Source organism: Glandiceps talaboti, chromosome 8 (genome assembly GCF_964340395.1).
Source record: "Glandiceps talaboti chromosome 8, keGlaTala1.1, whole genome shotgun sequence".
Classification (NCBI taxonomy): domain Eukaryota; kingdom Metazoa; phylum Hemichordata; class Enteropneusta; family Spengelidae; genus Glandiceps; species Glandiceps talaboti.
In genome coordinates this window covers 24,910,691-24,924,558 of record NC_135556.1, presented here as the reverse complement: position 1 = coordinate 24,924,558, position 13,868 = coordinate 24,910,691, and positions in this window count along the sequence as shown.

Genomic DNA, 13,868 nt, shown 5'->3' with positions numbered 1-13,868 from the left:
GCAACTTCATCTTTTATTTTCCCCGTCAATACCAACAAATAACGTAACGATTTGTTGTGTTGAATTGCCGTAAAGCATGACGTCAGATCATTGTCATCCCCGATGTGATCAATAATGGCATGTCTGAGCGTTTTGCTGTTTTTGATAGCTTTGTAGACTTCGTCGCTTTTTGATATTCTATGTTCAATTTCATCGTTAGATAATTCATTATTCCAAGCGCATTTTAAGTACGAACACGTCTGTCTACTGCCCTCATCGACCGAATTGTCAAACGCTTCAGTGTTTAGAAACAGAGTAGTCACATTGACATTCTCTGTGAGAACCCTTGCTAATATCGCCCGTCTTTCTGCTAATAAACTGTTCGCTCGAAATCCGTACGCCAGTGTTTTGAGGGAAGGATGACGTATAAGTTGGTTTCCCAGGGCAACGAAGACTATTTCAGCGCTGTGATGACCTGACAGCGAAAAGTAATACAACGAATCTTGGAGATGTATTATTGAACTAAAAGATTCATCATATACCAGATTATCAGTATTTGAAAAGCCACTTATGCCAAATACACCAAGTGTGAGAACTTTAAGACGTTTCGATTTCGATACAGCTTTGCTAAGGAGGGAGAGAACATCGTCAATGCCTTGGTCACATCTTATACCCAAACCCAAATTCACTATGTTCGGATCTTCTTCAAGAATCTTTAACAATTTGTCCCCCGACGAACTCAAAATAGTTAAATCAATTTTCTCTAAGTACTGCGACCCCCGTAAGGCATACAATAATTGTGAAGACGGTGCATTCGAACCTACTGTAAATTCTTTCAATTGTAGAGTGCTATCCGACTCATGGTTTTGATTGCAATGTTCTATCACGTGTGTAACCCCTGAGAAACCAGAAGACGTAACAATTGGGGCAGATCCCAGATTTAATGTGTTGTCACGTATTAATGCAGAAACAAGTGTCGGTACAAAAAGGGTGGGATTTCCTGATTCATTTAAACAGCTCACCGCCACAATACTACAGTCAGCGAACGTTTGCCCGGTTTTTGAAGCGAGAACTTCGCGAAGAATGTTGAAGAAGACGTTCCCATTGTCGCCGAGCATTCCGGCCAAAAACGTGCAGATGTTACGGAGTCTACTATCTTCAACAATAGTACGAAATACCTGTGCTTGGTCAGCTTCACGCGATTCATAAACATAGTATGCTGCCATATACTCCTGGAATGTTTTATGAATAAACACCCAGAATTTGTTTTGTTGTAGTCTTGCAGTACTATATTCCTGAGTGAGTAAACCTACAGATAAGAAAGGACGTTTATCTAATAAGCCGAACTCGTTCAGGTCAAGTTCATCGAACCTGACCTTGTCTCGTCTGAGACCACTGTACGCCATTTTACCCAAATTTAACATTTCATCTTTGTACTCCCGGGGAAAGCACCCATACACAGGCGCTGGTAAGCCGTGTTTCTCGCAGAAACGTTTGAATATGCTTATAACGAGCTGACCGTATAGCTCGCTCATTTTGTGTGGAAGCGTGCCTTTACTTTCTTCCCAGAGAACACATAACAAAACAGCATTTAGTGGATTTACTGCAAGTTCCAGCATTTTATCATCAATCTCCAACTTTTTGATCAGCTGACTTGAAATTTCTGTCTTCGGATAAAAGTATTTCTCGATATATTCAAAGATGTTTTCTTTTGAAAACCCCTTTATGATAAAATGCTGATGTACATGTTTTACCAAAGTATGCCTCTCTGTACTCCGAGATGATATGATCACGACTGCCTTCGGAAGGACTTTTCGTGTTATTACATTCATTACTTTTGCTTTAATTGACTGCTTAACTTCGTCAGCCCCGTCTAAAACAATCAAAACTTTCTCTTGATTATTCAAAATATATTGCTTGAGATCTTGACTATTCACTCCAGAGTCTTGTGGAAGTAACTGATCACGAATAGCTTCAAAAATGTCCCCATCTTTAGTCATTTGTCTCAACTCTAAAGCAATCAATAATGCGAATTTCTCAAGCATCGGTTCTGATTTCAAAGCCCAATCTAAAGCTAGCTTTCTACAAAATGTGCTCTTTCCAATTCCAGGCTCTCCTTCAACTAAAATTCTACGCTTTGGTTTATCTGATAGAAATGCCTTTCTAAAATCTACTCCCGTGTACTCTACGCCCCTCAGACTTCGTTCTATTAATTGTAACTGAGTGTATACATCGAGCAAACCTAAACGAAATCCTCCTTCATACCAAGGCACTGGTTCTATATAACTCATCTTATCTTCATAGTAATCTCTTAGCCACTCTTCACACTTATTTACTGCTGTGGATAGTTTATCTGAAATTCAAGAGAAACACATACAGCATCGACTCAGTGAACAAACTATTGTGATAAATAACGCCCTCCATCGGTGGTTATCCAACTTGAGAAGTTAGATGTACAGTTCTCAGGTAACTGATACAAATATTAAACGCGTAAAGAAGGACTACTGTGTACATCAGAAGCATTGCCCTTTTAGAATATCATTCGAAAAACAAAATATTCTTTTTAGCAAATTTGTTGAGTTGTCCCTTCTGCTGTAATCATAGAAATGTTACGAGTACTGACGATTGGAACAGCAGAACGAATGAGTACTTCCCCCCGTTTGAACATTACAAATATCGATAAACTGCACAGTGAGCTGGTCAACAACGTTTCAGTAATATACACAAGTCAAAGGTCTCCTTTCACGGTTGAAGTATGCCTAATGCTAGCCAGGCCAGATAAAAATCTCTACCCTTTTAAGATATGAACAATGACAAATTGCCTATCACTTTTTTTTTTTTTTTACAGCACATGAATATTTGATACATAATTTTAAGACATATCGATAGTTATGTATAATCATCGCTTTCTACGTATACCGATCTGATTATCAGTTGTATCAAACACTTTATCCCTGCACTATGCACATACACGTAAGTTCTCTCGATGTTAAAAACTGATTCAAGCAATATAAAAATTGCCTACCACTTTGTACTCCTCCACTAAAGGCTTCTTCAGTTTGGAGACGAGGTCTTTTACAAGGTGATTGGTCAGTCGGTTCTGGAAAGATACATATGTGCAGAAAGTAAGCATATTTCCATAGATAGAATATCGACATTATTGAAATTTGGCTTGATAGATTATTTTATCAACAATGTATACACGTGTAAACAAGTTCAGTAGATAGGTCAATGCAAATCTCCGCGAGACACTTGCCAAGTTCTCGTGTCGAAGACAATTTTCTGTGTTTGTAACAGACAAGGGTTTTTAAAACGTGAACTGAATCGGATTGAATAGTGCTGTACACAGGGAACCTTGTACATCCTAGGCACTAGGATGTGCACATTTAAATATGTGTTGTTCTTCCTAGCACTAGCATGTGCACATCCTATATATATATAGTGCTAGGATGAGACTCATATCCTAGTGCTAGGAAGAAGTGCACTGCTATGTGTACCAGCTGTGGGGGCCTCACAGCCCCGTTTCAGGGTATATTTTTTCCACAGCCTTACAGTGTGTTGGCCAGAGCGGTTACAGGGATATTGTACACATAGCTGATACAGCCCCCGTGGCACCGCTGAGCTGGTACAGCTATGTACACAACCCTGTCCTAGGTATGTGAAATGTTACAGGTTACACTCTCTCACAGTCCTCGGAGCTTCGCTCGGGCTTCCCATGAACACGGAGCGTCACACTAAAACATCAACGAAAGGTTAGCCGAATGTGACGGATGAGGGCGCACACTACAGGGATATTGGAGTACAATTATGCAGTAGATATCGGTACATACAAAACAACCCAAGTTTTAGCAATGTGATGCGCAGAGGACTGTAAGAGAGTCTAGTTACAGGTGTGCAAGGTTCCCTGTGTATTATGTTTGATTTTAAAATAAAGTCAGAGATATGACACACACGGAAGTTAATTAAGTGGCCATATGGATGAGGATTGGGTATTTATTGTGGAGTTTTAATTTATAAAACAATTTTATCATGGCGTCCTACTTGAAAAAAAAATGAAACAACATAAGCTAAGTCTGTGTTTGTAACTCGATACATTGCAAAAAGCTAACAAATATGTAAAACAGTTTGATTTTTGTACGTAAAATAACAAACGTTTTACACATTTATCAGTCTTTTGCAATGTATTGAGTTACAAACAAGAGCTTGGCATAAGCTTATGTTGTTTCACATTGATTTTTTTCAAGTAGAACGTCATGATAAAATTGTGTTATAAATTAAAAATCCAAAATAAATACCCAATCCTCATTCCATATGGCCTCTTTAATAAATGATTGTAACATAACTACTACATGTAGTATGGGTATGCTTTATTTGGGATGAACGTCAATGGGATAGACAAATCAATTCATGAACATTTCTGACTAGAGTAACATATTTCAGTAACCTTCTGGTCTCATTGATAACAATTTATTGCCTACAACATACCTGTGTATCTCCTGACATCGCTATCGTGAGTTTGCCTAGGGTGAGGCCCTGCAGACAAAGTTTCCAGAATGTTTTGTTGAATTTCATTGCTGACAACAATATGTTTTTTCATTGCTGTAACTTCATTTGATAGCTTCGCTTGATCTTCACGTTGTTGATCGATTTTTTGCTCTATCCTGACTAAATATTCCCTCTGTTCAGTGTCTGACTGTTCCCATTCATCCAACAGTTCCATGTACTTCACCGTCTCCTCGTTATCCATACTTGTCTCTAACATCAAACGATCGATATCATTTTGATTTGCACCAAGTCGAATCAAAACAACGCTGATATCATTCCAAAAGTCACGAAAATCATCATTTGTAATCGATGCATTACTAAAATGTTGTAATCTATTGCGAAAGATCTTCATTCTTACCAAATCAGCTTCAAGTTCAAGTTCTCCTGAATCTGGTGGTCTATCCCATCCAGTTGTCGGAGGTGAAAGATTGCAAATGTTTCTGAGTAATATCATAAGTAACGAAATATCAAACTTGGTTGATGTAACCGTCACTCGTGGCATTGGATACAACACGTCCCATTGGTGTTGTTTGATGATTCTAGGTCTCAACTTTTGTAGCGTTGAGAACTGATTCGACAGACACTGAGCCAGTGTATCCGGTGGGTGAATTGTATCTAGAATACCTCTAAGCACCTTTGTTCCACCTTCGATGAGTAGTCGACATATCTTTGCATGGTTCACTTTCTCTGCTGTTGTTTGTAGCTCGGTCGAGAGGTCGAAGTTGGCGGTCGCCATATTTGTTTTTGAAATTACAACGACATTCAGAACTTCACCACTTACAACCGTTTGCTGTCTTACCTTAGACACACACCTTGTTCTTTAGGATTCATTTCGATTAGATTACATGTAATGGATTCAGATAGTTCACGTCAGACTGTGTATGGTTGCCCTGACAACTAGAACGCGTCCATTCTAGACAGATTATATTAACAAGGAAGTAGTAATAAATAGAGAGCTAGGGATGCCATCAAGATAATTTTTTGGAGATAGACTGCCCTATGATTTTCAACATAGCTAGTAGCAGACTTTTTCAAAAGAAATTTATTAGCAACATACGGACGAATTTTAACACAGTCAACTACCAAATTTGCACGATTCCCGTGTTTGTATTTATTTATATATGTATGTACACCTCTGTTACAATTTGATAGAATATGTTTGACACCCCCAGTTGATCTGTTCTACAATTATGAATAGCCCCTGCGTGCATTCATTTCAGTTCCACCACATAACACTTAACAGAATGCAAAGTAGAGTATAAATTCTTGCCTCACAAGCCTTTGGATAAGTGCCATTTCGGGGTCAAAGGTTAAAAGAACGAATTGTTATAAATTGTAAATACCATAGCACGAGGCCTAATACAAAATGGTGTGGTTCCGGTTACACTCGATTTTAGAATAGGTGGGGTAGGTAGATTTTTTATTTTATTTTATTACATATTTGTCTAGTTCAGGTGTTCCATTGTTTTCCAAATGGTCTCTTTGTTGTTTATTTCTTTCTATCAGATGTACAGCCATTGCAGAGTGAAAGAACAGTTTTAGAGGGTCTTTTTAAGTTGATGTCAGTTTCCGCATCCAATATTTCTTCACATTTAGTGATCAGTGTTCTGGTTGCTGTCGGTGTTTGATATACCTGTATATGACGCTTATAAACCTCCTTTATAAAACTCTGAGATGGCGACAGTTAGAACTTTGAAATCACAGAGTTATAGTCCTTCAGTAATTACGAGGGGGGATTTAGGGTGTGTCTGAGCTGTAAAAATTTGTAAAATGAGCTGTAAAATTATGTGGACAGATACATGAATTGTAAACACTATACTTGATTAGTTTAGCCATGGTTTTATGTAAAGTATTTTGTATTACTAACCAAAGTAAAAACCGTCTAAACTCAGTCTGTGCTCCTTTAATGTTTTATTGTTGTAATTTATATTCGAGAAAGTGTTTTTTTAGAAAATGTTACCCTGTGTTTTAAAAGTATCACATAATCAATATTTTATTGTTGTTCCTCTACTGGGTGTTTAATCATTATGTTCTGTAGTAAAAACTGTCTAGTGAAATATGAAACTTTATTGTATTTGACTTTTCTTGCTGGAATTGACTGTAGTGTAGAATATTTACATCAGATTAGCTATGTTTGGAAAACACTATTTATCTGAAACTTCATTTCACGTCAAAACTCTTTTTTCCCTTCACTTTTCATGCAACTAAGTAAGACAGAGTACAACATAAATTACCTTTGAAATTCTAAAATATGTGTATTACCGTTCATTACGGTATTCAACGGTAATTCCAAAGAGAATAAAATATTCTACACTATTTATGCTCGATGGACATTCTCATGAGACAAGATATTGAAGCCAGTGACTGGTTTCAGCATGTATGTGATACAGGTCAATCTTTGCATGGAAATCGCGTATATGGCTCATATGCACATGTTGCGCTTGTATGGCAATGTATATGCATTTTAAAACAATTGGCAATGTACAGCTTGTCCTCTGTCACATGATATATTCCCAAACAGCCAAGCTACACAAGATGTCATTCAGACTTGTTTGGCATGTGGAAAACAGTAAATTGTAACTATATGCAGTTTAGCTAAATATAAGCCTTAGTTTGAAGTGATGTGTGTTGTTTCTGTCAGAATTGTACACTTTGTTTGTGATAGTGCAGAGTGCATTTTGCAAGAATTTTATCTTCTCACTGTATATGGTAACAAGTACAATCCAGGTAGGTCATAAAATGAGTCAACGTAAAATGTGACACCCCCCCCCCCCCGGACGGGTTTCCAAAATATGACCCTCCCTTTTGGACATGTTTCTAAAACATGACCCTCTCCCAATCCCCCCGGCCTACCCCGCGTAATTACTGAAGGCTCGGGAGAACGGTTTATCCCCAAACCTACTGGATGGTATCCCTAGCTCTTTGCTGAGAGAGCTATTTATATAATGGTGATCATGCAAATATATACTGACTTAATCAAAGTTCCCTATTCATGCAATTCCCGAGAACGGAAGTGATGTAGTTGTTATGACTACCGTACAGTCTGGAGTGAAATAACCAAGTCCATTAATCGACATGAAACCTAAAGAGCACGGAGAGTCAGCTGAGGGTAAGATAGGCTGTGAACGGGTGTAAATAAAAGAACTGAACTCTGTGTGTACTTTTAACTTTGACCTCTCAACCGAACTACAGACAACAACCGAGAAATTGAAACATGCAAACCATACACGGAGAACTACTTTCTTTTTAATATAATCTATCTAGAATGGAAGTGTTCTAGTTGCTAGGGCAACCACACACAGTCTGGCGTGAAATATCCGATGTAATCGAAGTGAATCCTAAAGAACAGGTGTATCTCCAGGGCAAGACCGACTGCGAACGTGTTTTAAGTGGTGAAGATCTGAATGCCGTAATTTCAAAAGCAAATATGGCGACTGTCGACCTCTCAACCGAGCTACAAACAACAACAGAGAAAGTGAACCATGCAAAGATATGTCGACTACTCATCGAAGGTGGAACAAAGGTGCTTAGAGGTATTCTAGATACAATTCATCCACCGGATACACTGGCTCAGTGTCTGTCAAATCAGTTCTCAACGCTACAAAAGTTGAGACCTAGAATCATCAAACAACACCAATGGGACGTGTTGTATCCAATGCCACGAGTGACGGTTACATCAACCAAGTTTGATATTTCGTTACTTGTGATATTACTCAGAAACGTTTGTAATCTTTTACCTCCGACAGCTGGGTGGGATAAACCACCAGATTCAGGAGAACTTGAACTTGAAGCTGATTTGGTAAGAATGAAGATCTTTCGCAATAGATTACAACATTTTAGTAATGCATCGATTACAAATGATGATTTTCGTGACTTTTGGAATGACATCAGCGTTGTTTTGATTCGACTTGGTGCAAATCAAAATGATATCGATCGTTTGATGTTAGAAACAAGTATGGATAACGATGAGACGGTGAAGTACATGGAAATGTTGGAAGAATGGGAACAGTCAGATACTGAACAGAGGGAATATTTAGTCAGGATAGAGCAAAAAATTGATCAACAACGTGAAGATCAGGCGAAGCTATCAAGTGAAGTTACAGCAATGAAAGATATTCAACAAAATATTCTGGAAACTTTGTCTGCTGGACATGTGCCTAAACAAACTTACGATAGCAATGCCGGGGAATATACAGGTATGTTGTTTGCACCATCCCATTATCTGTGTGACTGAGTGGTTACAAACTAGGTCAGTGTTGTAATTTATCAAAGGCAGTAATATACTTAGTGGGATGGATGAGCGCACGTAGTGGAACACACAGAATGGGACCATGCACTCACTAGCTATGGGACCATGAACTCACTAGCTAAAGTAACTTCGGAACGCATTTGTTGGAACTATAATTTTATCAACTTATGTTATCTACTGACATTATTATTATAAAATATTATTATTTATTATTATTATTTAATTCTTAAAGAAACACGCTACACTACATCTCAGCGCATTGTACAATAAAATGTCACAGAAGAAAGGGCACAAATGACTTTAAAAAATTGTTTGCTGGTTAAAAAAGACTTTCAAAAAAAGGATAAAAATTTCAGAAGACAGCCAGTGGATTAAAACAAACAAACATCTATTGATAAATCATTGATCTCCCCCATCAAAGGCTATATTTATTGTAAAATGTTTTAGACAGTGTATACCTACGTCACAAATTAGTTATGTGATTGGAAATGATTAAGGTAACACACCATCCATAATGGCTGCTGTACGATAAGGGTATTAATAAATTAGAATCAGCAATGTGATAAGAGTGTATTCATACGAGTCATCACTATTATCTGTTCCTTTCATATTTGTATTTTGAAATTTGACTTTTTTCCATATCCATAATTTAATATCAAATACTAGTATACTATCACTGTTCATTGGAATAACAAGTAAACGTAACCTTAACCTCCTGCAATTCTTGATCAACCATCTTTTTCTGATCTAGTTACACATGCCTGCATTAATTACTGTGATACAACCCCAGACAATGAACATATATGTGATGATCTGTGATAATTGACTTACATTTTTTTTAAAAATCAGGTCAGGCTTCTTGAAACATCCGTGGTTCTTTTTTTCAGAAACAACGGACCATTCACCTTGCAAAATACCTCGTCTCCAACGTGATGAAGCCCATAGGGAAAAAGCTGAAAGCGGTAGGTATTTTATTATTGACATGTATCAATATTTGTAGGTGTCGCAGGTACAATCATACACTAATACGTATATAGATTTGAACTAGGAGTAAACATCAGCACAGTTGATACAGCATTGGATGGTTAAAGTCCCTAAACCACAACCAGTCAAACCAGCACTACATCTCAAATGCATTCATGGCATATCAGAAAACCTTAGCAAGATCTTAAAATGATATAATATGAACATATATTACAAATTATACAACACCGTCAGAAATCAGCTAATACGCCCAAAAGACAAAACGCCACAAGAAATGCGAAACCTGACTCACCATACCAACGGAGCACTCAAAAGTCCCGTGCAGGGATGACTAATACTGGTCTAGGGAAGTACGGGAATCCATCGGATTTAGAGAACACCAGCCACCCCTCAACCGTGACTGTGGATATACTATCTTCCACCTATTTACAATAGTCTAGTGTCAGGTGAATCCATTAGGAGGTCACCAGACCAAACGGCATAACATCATTACTCTGATGACGTCTGAATGATTCGGATGAAAGATGTGTAGTCTCTTCATAAAACTCGATTCCCATAAAAGGAACTTTACTGCTACTGTTACTGTATGTGTTTCTCTTGAATTTCAGATAAACTATCCACAGCAGTAAATAAGTGTGAAAAGTGGCTAAGAGATTACTATGAAGATAAGATGAGTTATATAGAACCAGTGCCTTGGTATGAAGGAGGATTTCGTTTAGGTTTGCTCGATGTATACACTCAGTTACAATTAATAGAACGAAGTCTGAGGGGCGTAGAGTACACAGGAGTAGATTTTAGAAAGGCATTTCTATCAGATAAACCAAAGCGTAGAATTTTAGTTGAGGGAGAGCCTGGAATTGGAAAGAGCACATTTTGTAGAAAGCTAGCTTTAGATTGGGCTTTGAAATCAGAACCGATGCTTGAGAAATTCACATTATTGATTGCTTTAGAGTTGAGACAAATGACTGAAGATGGGGACATTTTTGAAGCTATGCGTGATCAGTTACTTCCAGAAGACTCTGGAGTGAATAGTCAAGATCTCAAGCAATATATTTTGAATAATCAAGAGAAAGTTTTGATTGTTTTAGACGGGGCTGACGAAGTTAAGCAGACAGTTAAAGCAAAAGTAATGAATGTAATAACACGAAAAGTCCTTCCGAAGGCAGTCGTGATCATATCATCTCGGAGTACAGAGAGGCATACTTTGGTAAAACATGTACATCAGCATTTTATCATAAAAGGGTTTTCAACAGAAAACATCTTTGGCTATATCAAGAAATACTTTTATCCGAAGACAGAAATTTCAAGTCAGCTGATCAAAAAGTTGGAGTTTGATGATAAAATGCTGGCACTAGCAGTAAATCCACTGAATGCTGTTTTGTTATGTGTTCTCTGGGAAGAAAGTAAAGGCAAGCTTCCACACAAAATGAGCGAGCTATACCGTCAGCTCGTAATAAGCATATTCAAACGTTTCTGTGAGAAACACGGCTTACCAGCACCTGTGTATGGGTGCTTTCCCCGGGAGTATAAAGATGAAATGTTAAATTTGGGTAAAATGGCGTACAGTGGTCTCAGACGCGACAAAGTCAGGTTCGATGAACTTGACCTGAACGAGTTCGGCTTATTAGATAAACGTCCTTTCTTATCTGTAGGTTTACTCACTCAGGAATATAGTACTGCCAGACTACAACAAAGCAAATTCTGGGTGTTTATTCATAAAACATTCCAGGAGTATATGGCAGCATACTATGTTTATGAATCGCGTGAAGCTGACCAAGCACAGGTATTTCGTACTATTGTTGAAGACAGTAGGCTCCGGAGCATGTGCATGTTTTTAGCGGGAATGCTCGGCGACAATGGGAATGTCTTCTTCAACACTCTTCGCGAAGTTCTCGCTTCAAAAACCGGCCCAGCGTTCGCTGACTGTAGTATTGTGGCGGTGAGCTGTTTAAATGAATCAGGAAATCCCACCCTTTTTGTACCGACACTTGTTTCTGCATTAGTACGTGACAACACAGTCAATCTAGGGTCTTCCCCAATTGTTACGTCTTCTGGTTTCTCAGGGGTTACACACGTGATAGAACATTGCAATCAAAACCATGAGTCGGATAGCACTCTACAATTGAAAGAATTTACGATAGGATCAAACTTGACACCTTCACACTTTTTGCATGTCTTACGCGGGTCGCGATACTTACAGAAAATTCAGATAACTATTTTGAATTCTTCGGGCGACAAATTGTTGAAGATTCTAGATGGAAATTCACGAATAGTGGAATTGTGTTTGCAAATAAGATGTGACCAAGGCATGATCGATGTTCTGTCCCTCCTCAACAAAGCTTCAGTGAAATCAGAACGTCTAAAGATCCTCGTTCTTGGTGTGATTGACATGCCATATCCTTCAGATACCGATAATCTGGTATACAATCAGTCTTTCAGTTCAATAATACATCTCCAAGATTCGTTGTGTTACTTTTCGCTGACAGGTCATCACAGCGCTGAAATCGTCTTCGTTGCCCTGGGAGACCAACTTATACGCCATCCTTCCCTGAAAACATTGGCGTACGGATTTCGATCGAACAGTTTATTGGCAGAAAGACGGGAAATATTAGCAAGGGTTCTCACAGAGAATGTCAATGTGACTACTCTGTTCCTAAACACTGAGGCGTTTGACAATTCGGTCGATGAGGGCAGTAGACAGACGTGTTCTTACTTAAAATTCGCTTGGAATAATGAATTATCAAACGATGAAATTGAACATAGAAAATCAAAAAGCGACGAAGTCTACAAAGCTATCAAAAACAGTAAAACGCTCAGACATGCCATCATTGATCACATCGGGGATGACAATGATCTGACGTCATGCTTTACGGCAATTCAACACAACAAATCGTTACGTTATTTGTTGGTATTGACGGGGAAAATAAAAGATGAAGTTGCTCGAGTGATTTTTGAAATGCTGTCAGAGAATACCACAATTGATGTACTCGGAATTATCAGTGAGGAGCCTTTCTGTACTCCAACTGATGACGTAATCACGGTGGATGATAAATTTCGAAAACCAGAATTCACACCAGACAGTCGACATGATGACGAAAGTGAAAAGAACCTTCATGCGTATTATGTAGTCCATGAAAAGTTCCGTGATTTATTTAACTATATCACAAGTTTAGAAACTAATTCGGATCTAGAGAGTTCGTCAAATCGTGAGAGTCTAGTGAAAAACAAACTATTTCGTGATATCTTTCCGGTACTCAGGGAAGTTGGTTACAGTGTAAATGTGTGGGAACGCATTGCCTAGAGGGTTCGTAAATAGTGTATTCATCAATACACAAGACAAACGATAAACAAGCAACTTTAACTGCCAAGTTTTCATATTAACGAATTACTGTATGACCAGTATTTGTAAATAATTAAAATTGACAATTAATATTTTGATATTTTTCATATTCTGTTGTAAATTATTGTTGTTCTAATAAATCTAATAGCAAAAGCCTTGAATATGAACTAAATGGCAACAGGAGAGAGAGAGAGAGAGAGAGAGAGAGAGAGAGAGAGAGAGAGAGAGAGAGAGAGAGAGAGAGAGAGAGAGAGAGAAAGAGAGAGAGAGAGAGAGAGAGAAAGAGAGAGAGAGAGAGAGGGAGAGAGAGAGAATCAGAGAAAGAGGGGGAGAGAGAGAGAGAGAGAGAGAGAGAGAGAGAGAGAGAGAGAGAGAGAGGGGGGGGAGATAGATTGTATTAACTACATTACTAATAAATCTGACTAGCAAATAAAGAATTCCATTGATAGGAGTATTAAATTGTGTACATAGAATCGGTTGTAAATGCTAAATTCAGGTTACAAGATTGTTCAAAAATAATCTTACCCTCCTGCAGTAGCTCCATGCAGCAGATGGAAGTGTACTTGTATATATACTTTTTCATGCAATTGCGAGCCTTACATTTTCATTTCGTTTTTACATGAATTGTACAACACTATACTACACTCGCTGCTAGTGTGTGTTCAGTTTAATAAAGATTGAATATTGAATGCAATTAGTGTGTAATCCCAGTTCATGGATTTTTGTATCATCATCGAATTGAAACACCTATGTAGGCCTAAATTAGCGCTC